At 54.3% G+C, this 9,318-nt stretch overlaps 1 protein-coding gene across 1 annotated transcript in view; it reads right to left on the bottom strand.

The window, feature by feature from the left end:
- Positions 1-1,508: 1,508 nt before the first annotated feature.
- Positions 1,509-9,318, bottom strand: part of LOC146765964 (trifunctional purine biosynthetic protein adenosine-3-like) — a 30,390-nt gene continuing 22,580 nt past the window's right edge. The window contains exon 15 of the mRNA XM_085592798.1: positions 1,509-8,865. The gene's annotated coding sequence lies outside the window, so the exon portion shown is untranslated. The remainder of the gene's footprint in view (positions 8,866-9,318) is intronic.

Genomic DNA, 9,318 nt, shown 5'->3' with positions numbered 1-9,318 from the left:
TTAAACTTAAAAAACTCGTCCCTCAGCGGGCATTGGGAAGCCCAATGTCCCTTCTGCCTACATAGATTGCAGGCCTGATGGTGCTGTTGTCCCTTCGGGGGTGCTCCTGTAGGGCGGCGATCTGGAGAAGGGGTGGCTGGCGGTGTTACGGCTTCAACGAAGGCTACACTCCTAGTAGGTTGTTCAGGAGTCCTTGGAGTGTCCCTAGCAGGGGCTGTCACCTTTCACGCGCAGACCTGCAGCATACTTTGAAGGGTAGGCTCAGGATCCAGGGGCAGGCTGAGGATGGCTTGCCGGCACGCGTCGTTGGCGTTCTGCCTCGCAACTGTGGCAAGCATCCCCTCTCGCAGCCTCTCGTCCAGGACCTGAGCCTCCATCGCGTGATGCAAGCGATCCACGAACGCGACAAAAGGTTCTAGGGGTTCCTGCTTTAGGGACAAGAAGTTAATAACCGTACCGCTGGGTCTTAACTTAAAAAACGCTTTCTCTGCCGCCCTGGTGCTGACTTGCAGCGCCTCTCTGGGGATTTTTTCCGCCTGCTTGGTCCCCATTTTCCAATCCCCCTCCCCGCACAAGTGGTCTAGCGATATTACAGCCCCATCCTCATCCCTAGAGCTATCTGCATTGGCCCAGAGATCAGGCAACACCTCCTGTATCTCCCGCTTCCACTCGGACTCCCAGATGAGGAATTCTCCGTGGGTAATTAAACAGGAGAAGAGAGTTCGAATGTCCGCGGGGACATATTCTTTGGAGGAGAGGCTTGCTTTTAATAAGCCTCGGAAGTATTCACTTTCCCTCCCGAACTCCTTCTAGGCCTTGCAGAGCTCTTTGATGGTCTGCTGGGGGATGGGGGACCACTGTGCAAGGGGCCTACCCCCCCGCCGCGGGGTATAGGTGACAGGTGCGGCCGAGAAGGCAGGTAGGGATTGGGGTGGATCGGGGTTCCCACGCTCCCCCCCCCCGGAACCGAAAGCGTGGGAACTGGAAGTAGGGTTGTGGGAACCAGGGGACGAGGCGTGGTTTGGAGCAGGGGGAGTGGTATGGTGGGGACTCCCCCCCCCGGGGGTGGAGCTGAGGGGTGGGGTGTTGAATAATTCAAGACAGGAGGAGTCGGCGGGGGGTGGAGGAGGGAGGTGGGCGGAGAAATCCGGGGAGCAGAAAGGGTTGGTCTGCCGGAAGGGGTTATGGGAGGGGGGAGGACAGATCATGGGAAGAAGAAGCACGAGTGGCAGGAAAACCCACGCGGTCACCGCCATCTTGTGTCCTGGGGAAGGGGGGAGAAGGGGAGCCATTTTGGGGGGTGTGGGGATGGTGGGTAGGGAATGAGGGATCTTTGGGGGTCTGGAATAACTGAAACCGAACAGAGTCTTTACGGGACGGGGCTGTACAGCGCGGGGAAGAAGGGGAAGGGGTAGAAGCAGAGACAGTGCCTGCACCGCTTTGCGGGGAGTCTAGGGTATTCTCAGAGGGGCCAGAATCTGCCTGTGGGCAATGCCGGGATGCCTGTCTGATAATACCCGACTTTGGGGAAGAGGGAGAGGAAAGCGGAGTAGGATTTTCAGAGCTAACAGCCGAACTGGGGATCGGTTTGTTTGCGGCTGGCTGTGGCAGACTTTCGTAGCGATTTTTAATAATATCGCAAATTTGGAGAGCCAAATGGGTGAATATGGAGAGAGAGAGATCCGACTGTCGCAGGATCTCCCCCGCTACCTGTTCCCAAAAAGGGGCTTGGTATAATTTAGCTGCCGAAATATCAGGGAAAGTCTGCGATAACCACTGAACGAACCTCTTAACTTCAGATTTTTTAACCTTAATTCCCCCCACTAAAAGGATACCCACAACTTGGGAATAAATGCTCTTCTGCGGCACGGACAGCCTTGCACCCATGCTGTTAGATGTTAAATCGTGCCACAGCGCCTACGATTGGGAAAACACGAACGAAAAACAAAAGACCACACTTCTGGCTTTGCCGCAGTCCTTAAGCTTCCCGCCCAGGAAGGGAAGCACGAAAAACAGGGACTTTTTCCCCGAACCCCAGGGAAAAAGAAACCCACCAAAAAGGAATCCTTTCCCTAAACCCTAGGGGAAAGGAACTAACTAAAAAAGGACCGGGAAAGCCCCAGGGGCCCCTATACTCACAAACCAAGGGGGTCCGAGAGGGAAGGGCGGAAAAGAAAAAAATCCAATCGTAGGATTCCTCCGCGAGAGGACCGACTCCGGCGGTGCCTTCCGGAGCTGCCGATCCTGTCCCTGACAGTGCCACCCACTAGAACGTGGGTCTGCTGCCTGCCAGGGTAGCTGACGGCCAGGGAGGACGATTCTTCGGGTCCGCACGACCCTAAGATCCTCAAACGAGGGGTCCAACGCCACAAAAACGGGGCCCCATGTTGGGCGCCAGCTGCCGCGCTCCCGCCCCGGCTCCCTTTGTCTCAGCCCCGGCTAGCTCCCTTCCTGGGGCGAGAGTGGGCGATTGAGGCACCCTCCGCCGCTCCCAGTTGGGGTTTGGAGAGTGCCTTTGTGGGTTCTGGGCAGCGCTAGCAAGCCTCGCGGTGGTGAATGAAGAGCGGATCCTGCTGGGGCTAAGTCCGAGTTTATTGCAGCCCAACGGGGCCGAATATCCTAGAATGGTGCCGGCCAACAGGAACAAGCACAAGGTGCTCGCACCGGCTTATAAACTGTAAGGGAGGGGAAAACCGGTAACCAATAGGGATGGAGGTAGGGAGTGGTTCCTGGACGGGGTAATGCACCTGTGGACCAGTGGGAGAAGGATACGGGGGGAGCCCCAGGTCTTCGCCCAATCACCCGGTGCCCTGAGTAGAAGCTTCTGGATGGATGGGAAGGGGCACCGAGTGATAGACAAGGCACCCGGGGGGGGTAGAGGGAAGGACCGCGCCTCTTCCGGGGTGATGGACAGCCACTGGAGAGGCGGGAAGGGAGGACAAGGCAGGAAAACTGGGGACAAACCAAGTTGTACATGGGGGTACAAAGGAACAAACTGATACATAATATAGGGATAATAAAACATACAAATAACGCAACTCCGCAGTCCAGCCCAGATCCTCTCAGGGATCTGCACAGAGTCCCACAAGGTTCAGCCCAGAGTCCCTTAAGGTCTGACCCAGATCCCCTCAGGGACTGCCCAGAGCCCCTCAAGGACTGCCCAGATCCCCTCAGGGACTGACCCAGATCCCCTCAGGGACTTCCCAGAGCCCCTCAGGTTCCCCCACATCCCCTCAGGATCCCCCACATCCCCTCAGGTTCCCCCACATTCCCTCAGGGTCCCCCACATCCCCTCAGGGACCCGCCCAGATCCCCTCAGGGACTGCCCTGATCCCCTCAGGGTCTCCCAGAGCCCCTCAGGATCCCCGACATCCCCTCAGGGACCCGCCCAGAGCCCCTCAGGGACTGCCCTGATCCCCTCAGGGTCCCCCACAGCCCCTCAGGGACCCGCCCAGATCCCCTCGCGTTCCAGCAGCTCCTCGGGCGAGGCCGCTCCGTGCCCCCGCTCCGGGCTCATCCCGCGGCTCTCCCGCCTCCTCCAGTACGTCCTTCCGTGGGCTCCCAGCCAGGCGGCCCCGCTGGCCACCAGCTGCAGGGCCAGGGGGAACGCCCTGAGCTCGGCCTCCTGCAGCCACTCGCCCAGCGCTGCCTCCGGGTGGCCCGGTGCCGCCGGCAGCGGCTCCCGGCGGATCGCGGCGCCGGCGCCCGGCTCCTCCTGCGGGCACAGAGCGGGGCAAGGGCTGCGGTGTGGGCATGCGGGAAGAAAAGGTTTCGTCTCCTCCTGCCAGCAGGAGAAATGGGAAGAACCCACCCCAAAATGCAAGGGGAGAAGACAAGGCTTCAAGCAACCCCAGCTGTGCCTGGTCTTTACCGGTAACAATGCCACCCCTTCCCACAGCTGTTACCTCTGCCTGTTTCTGCCCCCAAAAAGAAAAGGAAAAAAGCAAATTGCTAACTTCCTAATTTTCCTAATTTTCCCAGTTCTGAGGCTACTCACCAGGACGAAATGCACAGTGCAGCCTGTGACTTTGAATCCACTTTCCAGGGGCTCTTGCTGGGCATTTCCATCCTTGATGAGTGGAAAAAGTGATGGAGAAGCATTCAAAATTTTCCCTGGACATCAATGTGAGAAGAGAAAAAAAAAAAAAAAAAAAGGAAAAAAAGAAGATAATTTTAACAGAATTTTCTTAAAAATAAAATGAGATGTGTTCATCAGTCCAAGCCCTGAGCAGCACTGCTCTGCTCTGGGGGAATTCTGCTCTTTCAGAAGCATGGATGCAGCAACATTCCCAAAGGAGCCTGTCCAAGCTGTCAGTGAGTGAGTAACTCCTGAGCGAGGCCTCAGGAGCTGATACTGCTCACCCCTCACTCACTTGGGGCACCCACGGAGCTGTGTCAGGGTGTGCAGGGCACCACGGGAGGGAGAACTCCCTCCTGGGAATGGATAAATCCATCTTTCTCCCATTTTTCTCTGAGTGGGAATTGCAGGGGCTCAGAGTTCAGCAGGACTCCCCAGCACAGCTCCCTGGCAAAGGATGGGATTGAAGTCCTTCCCTGGGGAAGGCACAGAGCCACCCCACGGCCCCGCTTTGCCCCTCTCTCACTGCTGAGGCAGCACAAGGGGTTCCTTGGCAATCCTCAGCCAGAATCCCAATACAATCCCACTGCCAGGGGGATTGGAAGCAGAATCCCAACATAGCCTCACTGCCAGAGGGAAGCAGAATCCCACATGCAGAATTCCCAGACCAGGATTCCCACAGCCCCACTGCCAGAGGAAAGGGAAGCAGAATCCCATATTGAGAATTCCCACACCAGAATGCCCACAGCCCCACTGAAAGAGGGAAGGAAAGCAGAATCCCATATTCAGAATTCCCACAGCCTCACTGCCAGAGGGAATGGAAGCAGAATCCCATATTGAGAATTCCCACACCAGAATTCCCACAGCCCCACTGCCAGAGGGAAGCACAGGGTTTCCTTCCCGGAATGTCAGCAGTGCCAGCAGGGCTGAGGGATTTAATCAAAGGACAAGGAGCTCTGGCAGTGGAATCCTGGTGAGACCAACCAGCCCTGCTTTAGTTTCTGTTTTCCATTTAATTTCTTACCTTTCCATTTTCAGAGAAAAGGGCTGGACAGAACTCTCAAGAACCCTGACCGACAGATGAGCTCCACAGAGAATTCCTCCAGGACTCGGTCAATGGTGCTGTCAAATTCCGAGCGACTCCCGTACAATTTGTGATCAATCACCTGGAGCAGTGAGACACAACAAAAGGTGGGAATGGGCAACAAGTGAGGAACAAACCAGATTAATTCCAGGATGCTCCATGATTTGAAAGGAGGGTGCAGTGAAGTGGGGTCAGTCTTTCTGCCATGTCCCAAGTGAAAGGCTGAGAGGAACTGGCCCTAAATTGCACGAGGGGAGGTTCGGATTGAAGATTAGAAACAATTTTTCCCTTTTAAGAGTGGTCAGGCATGGAATGAGTGGCCCAGGGAGGCAGTGGAGTCAGTTGGCCAGGCCTTCTGGGTAAGGGGAGGAGGAGGTCCTTTATTCTTGCCCCACCTCCCATTTTCAGCCCCCCAGGTGAGTGCTGATTCCTGACTCTCCTGAGGACCTGCAAACAAGGGGCTCACAAAACTTTGTGCCCTTACCTGTGAAAATGTGAGTGAATTTTGATATAACTTTTTTATTTTGAAAAATATCATGTGAATCCAACCCAAGAGCTGAAGAAACTGCTTCAGAACCCTTTCCATGCAGGGACAGCCTCTAGCAGAGTTTATTTCCACCTGTGCACAGCTGTAAGAACTGCTCAAACCCACTTGATGTCAGAAGGGGGAGTTCCTGCCTTTGACATGCCGTCATGGAATGTTCTCAGACAATGCTGATGGTCCTTGCCAGGGGTTTTTATGGAACTAACCGAACAAATTCCTGTCCCAAAGAGCTGCTTTGTGGCCCACAGGCAGGAGAAAACTTGTATGGGACTGGGCACAATGTGAGACACAGGTTTTCATCCTGAAGAAGGTTCCAGGGAGAGCTCAGAGCCCTGCCAGGGCCTGAAGGGGCTCCAGGAGAGCTGCAGAGGGACTGGGGACAAGGATGGAGGGACAGGAGCCAGGGAATGGCTTCAAATTAGGATTTGATGGAATATTGGGAATTGGGAATTGTCCCCTGGCAGGGTGGGCAGGGCTGGGATGGAATTCCCAGATTCCCCTGGACCCCTGGCAGTGCCCAAGGCCAGGTTGGACACTGGGGCTGGAGCAGCCTGGCACAGTGGGAGGTGTCCCTGCCATGGCAGGGGTGGCACTGGGTGGGATTTGAGGTCCCTCCCAACCCAAAGCATTTTTGGATTCTGTGATTCCAAGGAGGGATAAACCCAGGAGACAACACATTCCTGTGCTTTGCAGAACCTGAAGTTGGGCTGATTTCAGCTTAAGCTTGAGGCTCATGGGCTGTAGTCTCAGACCCAAATCATCCATTGAAATCCCTTCCCTGGCATGCAGCACTCATTGCCAAGCTGGGAAAAGCTGCCAGAGCCCAGTGAGGACTCCCAGCTCTGTGCTGCATCCAGGGGGAAAGTTTTACTTTGAAGTGAAACCTCAACGCTCAGGAAGCATTTCCTGCGCAGCCACAGGCTCAGCAGCTGGGAACAGAAAGGAGAAGGGGATGTGTCCTTACTGTTACAGATGGATAATGAGATGATTAGCTCTCCCAATTAAGGGATGAATACTGTGTGTATATTAAGAGAGGCTTTGTTGATGTATAGTTATTATTATTTAAATGTCCTCTGTTGTCCCCAGAGTCCCCTTTTCTCCCCCTCTGCATTGTTCCCACCTGGGTTGTTTAGGACAGGTAGAAAGAAGCCATGTACATACACCCCTTCCATGGGGCAGCTGGGAATGGAAAAGCTTGTTGCTGGGGGAGGGTATGACAACACCTGACCTCCAATCAAGTTACAAGAAAGCAATCCACCGAAATACAGCAAAGAAGAGCTGACTGACAGACTTTGGGAAGGGCTCGGGGTGGCTGATGCAACCCCCAGGGGTATAAAAGACTGAGCACCCATCTTGAAGATGAGCCAGCCACCCACGAGGCGGTACCCGGGTACCCACGAGGGCAGCTCCCAGCGCTACAATTTCCCCTTATTTAGTCCTTGTGCTGTAATTTTTGTTGAGGTTTAACAAAGCCTTGAACACTTTCCGAGTGAGCGGTCGCTCCCGGCACTCACCCTGGTGGGGATCCCGGCGCGGGCGGCGCTCCGCAGCTCCTGCACGCCGGGTCTGTTGGAGATGACCAGCACCAGCTGGGCACAGCTGCCCGGCTCCCGGGCGGAGCCGATGAGCGCCGGCAGGGCCGTGCCTCCGGCGGGGAGAGAGCAGAGGGTGGGGGACACCTCAGCACCCACGCTGGGGAGTCCTCCGAGTCCTTTCCCCTCAGGGAAATCCCAGAGCCCTGCCTTGGAGAGACTTCAGTAGAGTTCACCCTAGCTGGAAAGTACTTCCTCATGGAGTCTTGTACAACACCAGGATCCATCCCAGTTCCCTTCCCCGTACGTCCCAAATTCTCCTGGTTTCTCCTTTCCCTGTTCCCTCACTGGCTGTGGTATCCCTGGTGGGTGGCCCCATCTTCCCTGTAGGGCGAGGCCCTTTGCCCTGCCCCTTGTGCCATCCCCTGCTTAAACCTTGTGCACAGCACATGGGCTCATCTTTTGTCCCTGGTTTCCCTTCAGCCTGCTGAAATAAACCTCGCTGGAACTGACCCTGCAAAAGGCCCTTTTGCCCCTCTTGGCTGAGCTGGCTGTGGTATGTTATAGATACACATTATAATTTTGGCTTTTCACAGATATTAAAGTGTATTCCATATGTGCGGTGTTAAAGCAACTTTGTTATAAAGAGATGGTTTTTATTTCTCTTGGTAATGAAGCTCAGTGCAATAGCTGCTATCAGTGTGCCTGTGTTAAAATGCCTGCTGGGATGGGATAACACCCAAAGGACACAGGATGAGCACACCTGGACAGATGTGCCAGCCATCAGCACTCACCCTCTGAAGGCAGAGTGGGCCAGGGCCCAGAACTGGGGGGGATGTAAAAAAGGACTAAAAGCACAATCAAAGAGTAAACATGCTCTAAAAAAGTGCCTCCAAGAAGATAAAATAAACAATTCTTGGAACATATAAACTTTGGGGAGAAGTTTACTGTGCATAAGGGTCTATGAATATGCAAAGGGCTGATGTAATGAAAAGGTATTTAAGGGGTGTCCCCGAAGATAATGGGGTGCTCTTGCCCGAGTAATAACCTTTGCTCTGTGATCCTTGTCTCCCATTGTCCTTTATTGAACTTTTACATTTTCACAGCAGAGTGAACGTGCTTTTTACAGGTGGCTTGACTGCCTTGCCTGAATGCCTCCCCAAGCAGCTTTTCCTGGAGATGCTTAATGGGGATTACAGGCAGCAGCACCCACCAGCCAAACCCCACTCTGCTACACCACAGCCCTGGGAGGGGCTCTCAGCTGCTGCATGGACAAAGATCTGCTGGTCCACAAACAGGACTGAGGGTGGGGGCGCTGATAAAGCTCAGTTTTTAAGCAGTGCAACACAACTCCTTGACTTGCAAAGTGAAACCCTGGACTTTGAGGGGTCTGGAGAGTCCACTGGAAGAAAGGCCAGGTGGACACACCTGAATCAGCCTCTCCTGTGTGAGGACATTCTCTGTGCCAGGACAAGTGACAACTCACCTGCTCCAGAGACCAGAACAGCCACCTTCACCTTTCTCTTCCTGGGCTGGGGCTGGATCTTGGCAGTGCTGGCGTCCAGCAGCTGCTGGGGGCTGCTCAGCTGCAGGGCCTCTGCAAGATTCTCCACTTCAATGTGAGAACCTGCTCCAAACACATGAGAAAATGGTTAGATTTTACCTTTCCTTCTAAACTTACTTGGTGTAGTTTATTAATAATGTTTTAACGACAGGAAATTGTGCCTGCAATGAATTTATGCTGGCACAGATAGAGCTCCAGAGGGATCCCAGGTCTCAGGAGCCGTGCTAGTCTCTGGTGTTACCTGCTCACAGAGTTGTTCACAAAGGCCCAGGCATGGCCTTTGCAAGGATTAGTCCCATCTTTTATACCTCCCATGTTGCAAAAGGACACTAAAAATGAGCTGAGGTGACATTTTGGCTGTCCAAATTCTTGGGTTTCCAGAGGGATTTTGGTTCATGTCCTGCTGGTTGTCAATCAGTGACACACCAGGATTCAGACTGACCATCACCACACATGACTGTACAAACCTGTGGCCTCTCCTCAACCTTTACTCAGGTCTGTGTGAGCTGGGAGTGG

This window comes from Lonchura striata, chromosome 15 (assembly GCF_050655825.1).
Source record: "Lonchura striata isolate lonStrDom1 chromosome 15, ASM5065582v1, whole genome shotgun sequence".
NCBI lineage: Eukaryota > Metazoa > Chordata > Aves > Passeriformes > Estrildidae > Lonchura > Lonchura striata.
Note: the sequence above shows the minus strand (reverse complement) of the source record. Positions and strands in the feature narration are given on the sequence as shown.